The 10253-nt window shown below is 54.7% G+C and overlaps 1 protein-coding gene across 1 annotated transcript in view; it reads left to right on the top strand.

Moving 5' to 3' along the window:
- The first annotated feature begins 2586 nt into the window (after window positions 1-2586).
- The window catches only part of EPB41L1 (erythrocyte membrane protein band 4.1 like 1), a 70094-nt gene continuing 62427 nt past the window's right edge, over window positions 2587-10253 (top strand). Inside the window, exon 1 of the mRNA XM_036825844.1 lies at window positions 2587-2836. The gene's annotated coding sequence lies outside the window, so the exon portion shown is untranslated. The remainder of the gene's footprint in view (window positions 2837-10253) is intronic.

Below are 10253 nucleotides of genomic sequence, written 5' to 3'. Positions count from 1 at the left end.
CCCCACCACAATCAGATTTCTCTGGAAAAGGTTATTGTGGGGTGAAGTGGAAGATGTCTGGTCCAGAGAGTCAGTGTTACTGTGCAAGTGCGACCTTGGACAAGTCACTCACCGCTCTGGACCTCAGACTGCCTGTTTATAAAATGGCGGGGGGGGGGGGTGACAGTATGTCACAAGATATGAGGATGGAACATGAAAGTACTTTGCAAACTAGAAAGTGCTAATAGAAATGTTAGCCAATAATAATAATAGAAAGAGAAATAATGATAACAGTAAAAGAAGCCCAGTTTTCTGTGTGGTCCCACTGACCTGAAGGGAATTGGGCCCTTCGGGTATAAAACCAGAACGATGGCTGGGAATGTTCTGCCTTGGTTTTTGGAATGTAGCCTGGATTCTTCTGGGAAAGTGAGAGGCTCCATCTAGCTGAGGAGGGTGGGAAAGTGGTCCTGCCCCAGGGGAGGGAGGGGAAGGCTGCTGCCTGGGGAAAGAAAGGAAGGGGAGGAGGGTTGAAGGAAGGAGAGTTGAACTAGGAGGAATGGAGGGCTCTGGCTTGGCAGCTCTGTCCTGCCCACAGGAACCCAGGGTTGGGAAAGGCAGCAAGCAGAGGAGGCTAAGAATCAACTTGGAATAAAAATACTTGAAGCAGGCAGTCAGAAATCTCTTAGCAGATGTGTGTATGAAACAATAAGTTCATCTGGTGTAACTCCTAAGTTTTACTGGTCCTTTCACTCATTCATTTGAATAAATGTGTGGTGAATTGAATTCAAGCAGAGCACCCCAGAGTGGCAAAGTGACTTGCCCAAGGCCATACTCCTGAGGGCCTGGGGAGTTCCTGGGAAGAACTGAATTTTGGAAGCTGGGGAACGAAAAGTCCAACGGCAAAGGAGAACATCTACAAGGAAGTCCGCCCAGCAGGACTCTGGTCCTTCTGGGAATTGGCCCTGTGCTGGTTTGTCCATCTTCCTGTCTCCTGTCTGGAGGGAGGGCATGTTCTCTAGGACTGGGAGGATCTGGTTTCCTTTGGCTCTCTGCTCTCTGACCACTCCTGAGCCTAGTGGGCAGCAGAGAGAGTGAAGGCACCGGAAGCTGTGTCTTGGGAACATCTGGTGAAGGAGTGTGTGACATTTAACTTGGAGAAGAGAAGGCTTGATTTGGGGGTGGGGAGAAGGGACATGGCTGCTATCTTGGGTTCTCTGAGGGGGGCTGGGGAGAGGGCATAGCCTTGTTCTGTGGAGGCCCTAGGGTTGGTACTAGGATCTGGGGTGGAAGGTCACTGTGATGGAGCATCCACCTTGGGAGAGAGGAGTGGAGGGAGGGGGCTGCCTGTTGCTGGAGTGTGGGAGTTCAGGTGGATACTGGTGAGGTGGACACTAAGGGACACAGCCCAGTGGTGAGGCTGACACTGAAGGAAATGCAGCCTGCCATGGGGAGGGGGTGGTGGTGCGGATGGCTTGGTTCACACCTGGGTGGCGTCCCAGCTTTGGGCCTCTGTGATTTCCGGTGTGGTGGATTCTGCAGTGCCTAGAACAGTGGCCGGCACATAGTAGGTCCTCAGGAATGATTTGAAGAAGGAAAGAATAGATGTGTATGCCTGGGATGGTGGCGGTGCTGGCTAGGGAGTAGGGGTCATGTGGGCTGCAAATGTGGACCCATGGGCAGAAATCTTTGGGGATCATGTTGTGGGTTACACAACCATCTTTCAGGACTTCCCCACAAACTGGGACCCTGAGAGATAGGTACATCCACCCTTTCTTTCACTGTTGGCAAAGTGAGGCCCAGAGCAGGAAAGCAACGTGCCCAGAGGTACTGGTTGGCCCATGACAGAGCTGGACTAGAAGCCAGGCCGTTGGAGGTCCTCGCTGTGGATCTCCTGAGTTGGTCTGGAGGGCTTTCTGAGACAGCGCTGCTGGAGAGGAGCAGGGCTTCACTTGGTTTTGAGCCAGGACCTCAGTGCCACAGGCCAGCTGGCCACCCCCCAACCCCACCTTCCTGGAGCCTGGATGCACACCTGGCACATCCAGAAACATCTGTACACGGGCCCACTCCCCACTGTTACACTTATGGTCATTGTCACCGAAGCACATATGAACAAATGCACACATACACACGCGGGATCCCAGGAGACATTTGCATGACCTCCTCCCCGGTGGGGGAGGAGCGCTGAGTCCCAGGGAAGTTCTGACCCGAGCTCTGAGCTGCCGGGGAGGTGAGGGTATTCGGCTGGGCTCGGTGGGCTGAGGCTGAGTCACCCCTTCTGAGTCAGGGATCCTCTCCTCTTCCTCTACCCTCCGCCCCCCCCTCCCCCGCCGAGCCCCCAACAGGGGTTGGCCCGAGCGGGGACAGGGGCTGTCCAAGGCCAGGGTGGGGTCAGCGGAGGCGCCGGACTTGGCTGCCGATGCACAGTCCCGCGGTGGTCCGGTAACTGCCGCTGTGGCAGCGCCCGGGAGGAGGTGGCCTGGGAGCCTGAGAGAGAGGGAGAGGGAGACCGGCAGGGAGGAGGCGGAGGCAGGGGCAGGGCCGCCGCGAGGGAGCAGGCAGGCGCGCGGCGGCTGCCCCAGGGCTGGGCGCAGAGGCCGGGCGGGGGCGGGGACTGGCCGCGCGACGGGCGCCAGGCCCGGGGCTGTAGGCACGGTGCCCAGCCCCCGGCGCACGCCGAGCCGCCGCCGCCGCTGCTGCAGTCGGCATCCATCAGCGGGCGGGGGTGTCGCGGACCAGGCTGCTCCGCAGAGCCCAACGCGGCCCGGCGCGCCCGCCCCGCCCCGCGGCCTGCCGGCCCGCAGGAGCCGAGGGGGCGCCCCCCGCCCAGCCTGCCCGAGATGGGGACCCCCAGGCCCAGGTAGGCACGTGCGGGGGATCAGGTGGAACGGGGGCCTAGGGGCTTGGGACCCGGAGGCCCAGCCTCCAGCCCTGGGGGAGGTCGGGACCGACCGGCAGGAACTGAGTTTGCAGGCTCTTGGCCCTCCGGCCAGTGCGGGGGAGGTCTTTGCAGTTCCTCCCTACCTCCCAGGTCTGCAGCCTCCCCGAGGCCTGGAGAGAGAGGTGGGCAGGCGAGGGGGCTGACGCTTGCTGTAGGGATGAACGATTGTGCTGGGTGCTGGGCTGGCCCGCTCCGTTCTCCGAGACCACTCCTGCCGCCTCCGTGGAGGCCGAGAGCGCTCTGGATATCTCCGTCCAGGCTTCCGATGCTGCAGGACAGTCTCTTGGCTGAAGATTGGGATGCTGGGGAGCTCTCGCCCTCACCCTCACCCTCACCCTCTGGTTACAGTCTTTTCCCCACTCGGGGCTCACTTCCCATCCCACCTCCCTTCCGAGTCTCCCAAAGCTGGGGGGATAGAACTTAGCCCTAGGACCGCTGAGGTTCTGGCCTGGTGTTGTCCTGACCAGAGGCTTCCCCTACCCGTTAGAGGGAGAGGACTTGTGGGTCCCAGTTGTGTCTGGCACCTTCACACTTGGGGACATCCAAGGGCCCAAGAGGCTGGGATCTTGGGGGCAGGCATGGTTGTGGTGGCGAGTGACTGCAGCCACCAGGGTACTTACCAGATGCTAAGGCCACTGTCTGGCAGAGCTATGGCTGGGGGTGGTCCATGGGGACCGTAGGAGGCTGGACAAGGACGAGGAAGGAGTACTGAGGATACTGGTCTCCTTTGCGGCACCGGCCGTGGTCCTTGCTTCCCAGCTCCCACCCCCACCCCCTCCCGCTCCAGAGCTCTGAGAACGCATTGGTGAGGGAGAGACACTGCCATGCGTTCCTGCCTTCACTTCTGGATCCTCATATCGCCTCCTCTGCACCCAGAGGTGGGAGTGTAAGAGGGCCGGGTTTAGGACCTCTCTGAGGCCCTGTGGGGTTCAGCTGCTCCATCTCTCTGCCACCTCCCAGCATTAGGAGTCTTCCAGATTCAGTAGCAGCTGGGCCAGGTTGAGAGCTAGGGACGCGAATGATGCCCTCAGAAGCTCCTGGAAGAATCGGTGCTGCCTGTCCCGGACAAGGGTGTGGAGAAGAGAGGCGACTGTGTGCCCGCCTGCCCACCCATTCCTCCATATGGAGCCTGCGGCAGTGGCGGCCTGTGCCAGCCTCCTCTCTGAGCCACTGTGGCCCAGGGAGGCTCTGCCAACTCCATGCAGAGATGAAACTGGCTTCTGCCGACCAGTCTGAGGTCATGCCTGCCTGCTGACCCCATGTACCAGATTTCTGTGTGTGCACATGGTTCCTTGAGGGGCCCCTCAAGGCAGTCCTGGAGGAGATCAGTGCAGGGGGCATTATTCCTATTAAACCCTTCCTGGGCCACATGGCCGTTCCCTGGGCCCAGTTCTGTGAGCTTCATGGAAGACTGCTTCCCAGAACCAGCATGAGTGGAATGCTTGGTCCTGTAGTCCTCACTCAGTAAATATTGAAGCGTTGAATGAGGCCTAGAGAGGAAGAATGACTTGTCCAAGGTGACAGGCAACTGGGTGAGAGAGCCAGCACTAATGTACCCAGCTCATCTAACTGGTTTGGGGTTCTTGCAGCCCAAATGCCTGCTTCTCTGCTGCCGCGGCTGTTCCATACGCAGGACTCTGATGGGCTGGGCATTATAGCCTGGAGCCTGAGTCTACCTCTTAGGAGGGGCCTTACATTGGTCTCCCAGCCCTTGCCCCCAAAAGGTGAGAAGGAAAGGTCAGGCTGCCCCACAGATAATGGGCCAGGGCTGAGGCATAGGTGGCTGGTAGCCCTGGTCCCTCTTGGGAGTATCCAGAGCCAAGAGGATGCTGGTGCCCAGGCAAGTTCTGGGCCTGAGCGTGCGGGGGCAGTAGAGAGGGTCTCCTGACTAGGCTGGCTGAGGTCGGAGGTGCCTCTGTGTTCGCTCCAGCATGGGTGTCCTTGTGAGCCTCTTGGACTTCTGTGTCCCCATTTATAAAAAAAGGATAATAATCTTTATCTGGAGTGATACCAATGATTACACAATCAGAGTGAGGACATTTACTGAGCACTTACTGTATGCCATGCACTGGGATGGTAAGTGCTTTGCATTATCTCACAGCAACCCTGACAAGTAGGTGCTATTATTATCTTCTTTTTACAGATGAGTAACTAAGGCTCAGAGAGATCGTGTTACCTGCCTGAGGTTACACAGCTGGAAAGTGTGTGGTTGAGTCCAGAACCCCTCTCTCTACCATGGCATTGTACCTGGGGCAGTGTCTGGGAATACCAGGTTGGTGTCCAGCAGAGCCAGACACCTGATGTGCCAGGGCTGGTCCAGGTGGAGAGGTCTGCATGTTGGATCTTGTGAGGCAAGGGAGGCTCTGTGGCCCGCGTGCTCCTGTGGTCCTGAGGGGTAGGGGCAGAGAGGTACTGGCTGGGAGCCTGAGAGAGGGGTTGGCTGTGGCTTTCTGCTTCCCGGCCAGGATCCCCTGGAACTAGGGAATGCTCTGGACTCCCTGCTCCCATTGGCTATGAGGGAAGACCGGTTGGCTCTGAGGCCGGTTGGCCCTGACACTCACCCCTGCCACATTTGATAGGAACCCAATGACCAGAAAATACAAGGGAGGGAATGCAGGGGCACCAGCTGGGACTGTGAAGAGGAGGCCCTGAGGGGAGGGGACGGGAGCGTGGGTGGGCGGGTGGGGGTGGGAGCACGCTGGAACCGCTTCCTTTGTGGGTGGGAGGCTTGTGGGTAAGAATAGTAGCAGCCAACATTTATCGAGCACTTACTACGTGCCAGGCACCTGCTTTAAGGGCTTAGCTCATACAATCTTCACAAAACCCTTTGAGGTAGGAATTCTTCTTCCTCCCATTTTACAGATTGAGGGAACTGAGGCTTAGCAAAGAAAAGACAGTTGCTCAAGGTCACACAACTCGGTCGTTGGGGAGCCAGGATTCAAATCTAGGCAGTGTGAGTCAGAGCCACATTCCTGATGGCAATGCGAGCCGCCCACAGTTTCTTCTCAGAGGTCATACTCAGTTTTGTTCAATTTGAAAAATATTCCCTGAGTACCTCCTGCAGGTCGTATATGTCCTCTGGGGAAGCATCCTCTCCTCAAGGGTCTCCCAGTCTAGCCTAGAGAGACACGGACATGACACAGGGGAGGTAAAGGAGGTGCTATGATATGGCCTATGTCAGCGTGGATTCCTATTCTGGTGATCAGCGGAGGCTTCAAGGAGATTGGGGCCTTTGTGCTGGGCACCAAAGGCCAAGTGGAATTTTGATAGCTGTGGGGGTAAGGGCACCCACTCCCCTGGATCAGAGGGGAGGGAAATAGGGGCGTCTTTGAAGAACGGGCAGTCTGGTGTGCATGCAGCAGATGGTGCAGGGAGCTGGGGGTGCTGGGAGGTGACTCAGAAAGTCAGCTTGTGTTTGGGTCTTTGTCAAAGCTCTGGAATCTGCCGGACCTGAGCTCTAGTCCCAGCTCCACTGTGTACTAGCCACGTGCCCTCGGGCTATCACTTAGATGATCTGAGCCTTGGCTTCCTCATCTGTCAAATGTGGACAAACACAACTATCTGACTGAGACCACGTTAGGGTTGTTATGTAAAGGACCTAGAGCAGTGCTGGCACACCACAGGGTCTCAGCTAACATCAGTTCCCACCCCCTTTAGTCTCTCTCAAATGTCAGACTAAGGTGTTTCCACTTGACAAGGAGCCTGGAGGCTGCCGGAACCTTTGCAGGTGTTTGGTCTGCACGGGGCACGCGTTTGGGGCATGACAGAACCGTGTCTGGGAAGGTCCCTTTGGCAACTGTAAGGACCATAAGGAACGGGTGGGCTCGGCCTTGCAGGAAAAACATCTGCACTGTGGACCTCGAGGGCTGGCGAGGAAGGAAGGTGGAAACTGCACTGAAATGTCCCCTGGAATGGTTGGGGGAGGAGCAGCTTGGGGTGGGGGGTGTGCATTTGGTTTGCAGCCTCATGAGTTTAAGATGAAGGACTGGTCTCCCTTCAGTCATTCCGAAGGTTGTGCAGCGTCTTTGTGCATCTGGTTTTTTTTTTTTTTTTTCTTTTTGCATAATTTCCTTTGGATGAATCCCCATCAGACTTCTCCCATAATAGTAGCAAATTGGGACTAAGTGCCCGACAATAGGAAGATGATTGAGAACGTTTGGGAACATCCAGTGGATAAAATAATATGCAGCCGTGAACAGCCACAGAAATACTTATACTTTTTCATTCTATATGCTGACATCTTTCCGTGTCAGTGTATATGAAATCCATCTCAAAAATGTTCACAATAGATATGTAATACTTTTGTAATTCATTTTTCTTTTTTTAAAATTAATTAATTAATTTATTTATTTTTGGCTGTGTTGGGTCTTCGTTGCTTCACGCAGGCTCTCCCCAGTTGCGGCGAGTGGGGGCCACTTTTCTTTGCAGTGTGCGGGCTTCTCATTGCGGTGGCTTCTCTTGTTGCAGAGCTCGGGCTCTAGGCCTGAGGGCTTCAGTATTTGTGGCACGTGGGCTCAGTAGTTGTGGCTCGTGGGCTCAGTTGTTGTGTCTTGCGGGCTCTAGAGCGCAGGCTCAGTAGTTGTGGTGTACAGGCTTAGTTGCTCCGCGGCATGTGAGATCCTCCTGGACCAGGGCTTGAACCCCTGTCCCCTGCATTGGCAGGCGGATGTCTAACCATTGCACCACCAGGGAAGCCCCTGTAATTCATTTTTCAATGGATAAATCCTAGTTCATTTGGCCATCAACAGGGGGTTGATGGACATGTAAAGTTGTTTCCAATTTTACTCTATTCTAAAAAACGCTGACAATGAACTTTCCTAGTGTTTAAACAAAATCAAGTGAGAGAGATTCAGAAACTGCGAGATCACGAAGCGTTGCCAGGGAAGGTCTGCTGCTTCTCCTGACTTCTTTCCCCTCCTTGCCTCCCTTCTCAGCGGAGCCCGGAACCCGAGGGGGCAAGGATACTGCTCCAAAGCCCATGTTTGTAAATTCAGTTCCGTGCTCCCTCTCACCAACTGCTGATTGGTGAGGTCCAAGCGAATGATGATAATAAACGCATCCTTTAGATTGTAAAGCACCCTGCATGTGGGAGGGGTTGATACTGCTGTTATTATTTCTACATCCAGAGCAACGGTAGCTTTGGTTACGTGGTTGACAGCAAGTCGGAGGTGGTGGGATGTAGCAGGATCGAGGGGGAAGAGCATGGGGCTGTGAGTCAGCAGACCTGGGTCCAAGTCCCGGCTCTACTCAAGCTGAGTAGCTGTGTGACCTTGGCCAGCTGAGCCTGCCTGGGGAATAAACCTACCTATCTTGTGTGACCCTTGTGGAGCTCAAAGGAGACGAAGCCTGGAAGGCAGCTAGCTCATTGTCCGGCTCTCAGAGGATGTCCCGCCAGAGGGAGGTCTCTGTCTGCCTTTGCAGTCGTCAGTGTGGTCCAAGCGGGAGGCACTTTTCCTTTCTGATGCTGTTACTCTGCAGTTCTGGGCATGTCACGTGGTCCCCGGCCTACAACTGCACATCAGTCTGTGGCTCCGCGGTGGCACGTGAAACCTTTGGGCAAGAAGCCAGTGCTGACGGGTGGCAGCCTCTTCACACTGCTTGGTTTTATTTAATGCAGTGCCCATGGGTACCGCAGGCCTCTGACAAATTGCCGTCTCCCCACTGCCGTGTACGGACCTGAGCAGCAGTGGGAATGACTGCAGGCCCAGCTCCTGTTTCCACCCCTCTGACTCCATTAGGGGCCCGGCTGGGAGGGCGGCATAGTCCCCCTCCTCCCTCCTCACAGGCGGTCATTTCATTCATGTCCACCTGGAGATTGTCACTCAAGGAAGTGAATGGTCCGTACTGGGGAGATCCCGATGGCAAGTAACATCATCCCCAGAGGGGAAGAATAGCAGGCTCTCTCTCTCTCTCTCTCTCACGGCGTTTTTTTCTTCTAATTCTTTTCTTCTTTTCTGACTCCTAAGTAATACATGCTCATAGTAGAAAAATTGTGTAACCCAGAGAACCCCCTTTAAAAAGCCAAAAAAATTCCTGCTCTAAGGGAATGGTATTGTTAACATTTGAGCCTTTAGACTCAGAACTCAAGATGAGAATTTCTAATATTTCTTGAGCACTAACTGTGGGTTTTGGCATGTAAGTGCTTTACGGGCATGGTCCAATTCTGTTTTCATAGTAAACCTGTGAAGTGGGTAAGATTATCATCGTGATTTTACAGATGAAGACACTGAGTCACAGCGAAGTTAAGGGAGTGTTCAAGGTCTCCAGTCTCCTAGTTTATCCTTAACCACTAGACTAGACTGCCTCTTCCCAATTTCTCCTCCCCTCCCTCTCTAATTCGTATATCTATTTAGGGTCAGGTGGTGTATCAGTCAGATTCTGGCAGAAAACAGAATTCCACTCAGATGCTTCAACTTGGAGAAGTTAATAAAGCTGCGAGCAGGGTTAAGGGAACCCACAAGGGGTACCTGCAAACTCACAGTGACAGAAGCTATTACCTCCCTTTGGCCTGAATGAACAGAGGGAGGGAATAGTGTTACCAGAATTCAGCGATGGCTGGGCCTGTGCAAGGAGCTGTCCCAGAGGGGGTTCAGCCACCACCAGAACCACAGGGAGGGCAGTTGGGAAGATACACCCCTGTCCCTCTCTGCTTCCACCCTCTGACCTCCTGCCAGTGCCTCCCATTGGCCAAAGGCAACCAGAGGTTAGCAGGCAAGGGAGTTCAAAGGATAGTCCAAGGGCTCATCCTCCCGCTTCTTTGAGCAGGGCATGGTTCTCGGGGTGCAGATGAGGACCAACAGCCCAGGAGATGGTTGGAGGTGGACGGGGAAGATGTACTCCCTGGTTTCCCCAAAAGAAAGAAGGATTATCCTGGTAACTCTGATCACTGAAAACATCATTCAGAACAGAAGAATCTCACTTTCTGCCTAGCATTCTCTTTGTTTTGGTGTTTTCCACACCCTGTCCATTTCTTTCTCCCTCCACTCCTTCCTACCATTAGTTCCTACCTGGTTCAGCATTCCCACAAACACCTGGGTAGAAGTCGTCAGTGTCTCAGATTTAGAACAGAACCTTCCTGGCTAGGGAGTGATTGTTCATGACCGTGGGCACTCGTGGCTGTGTGTGCCCTCATGCTGTTCCATTGCTATGTGTATGTTTGCAAAGGCAGGCTTCCGGTACACATGTCGTAAACATCTGTGATATACTCTCCCTTGTCTTTAGCGTGACTGTAACTTTTGTATTTCAAAGTCCTTTTGTTCTCTGAAACATCCTTTCTCTACACAGCCCTGCTCTGAAGTGGGAGGACAGGAGCTCTCATCCTTATTTGACAAATGGG

The sequence above is a fragment of the Balaenoptera musculus genome, chromosome 15 (genome assembly GCF_009873245.2).
Source record: "Balaenoptera musculus isolate JJ_BM4_2016_0621 chromosome 15, mBalMus1.pri.v3, whole genome shotgun sequence".
Lineage (NCBI taxonomy): Eukaryota > Metazoa > Chordata > Mammalia > Artiodactyla > Balaenopteridae > Balaenoptera > Balaenoptera musculus.
Note: the sequence above shows the minus strand (reverse complement) of the source record. Positions and strands in the feature narration are given on the sequence as shown.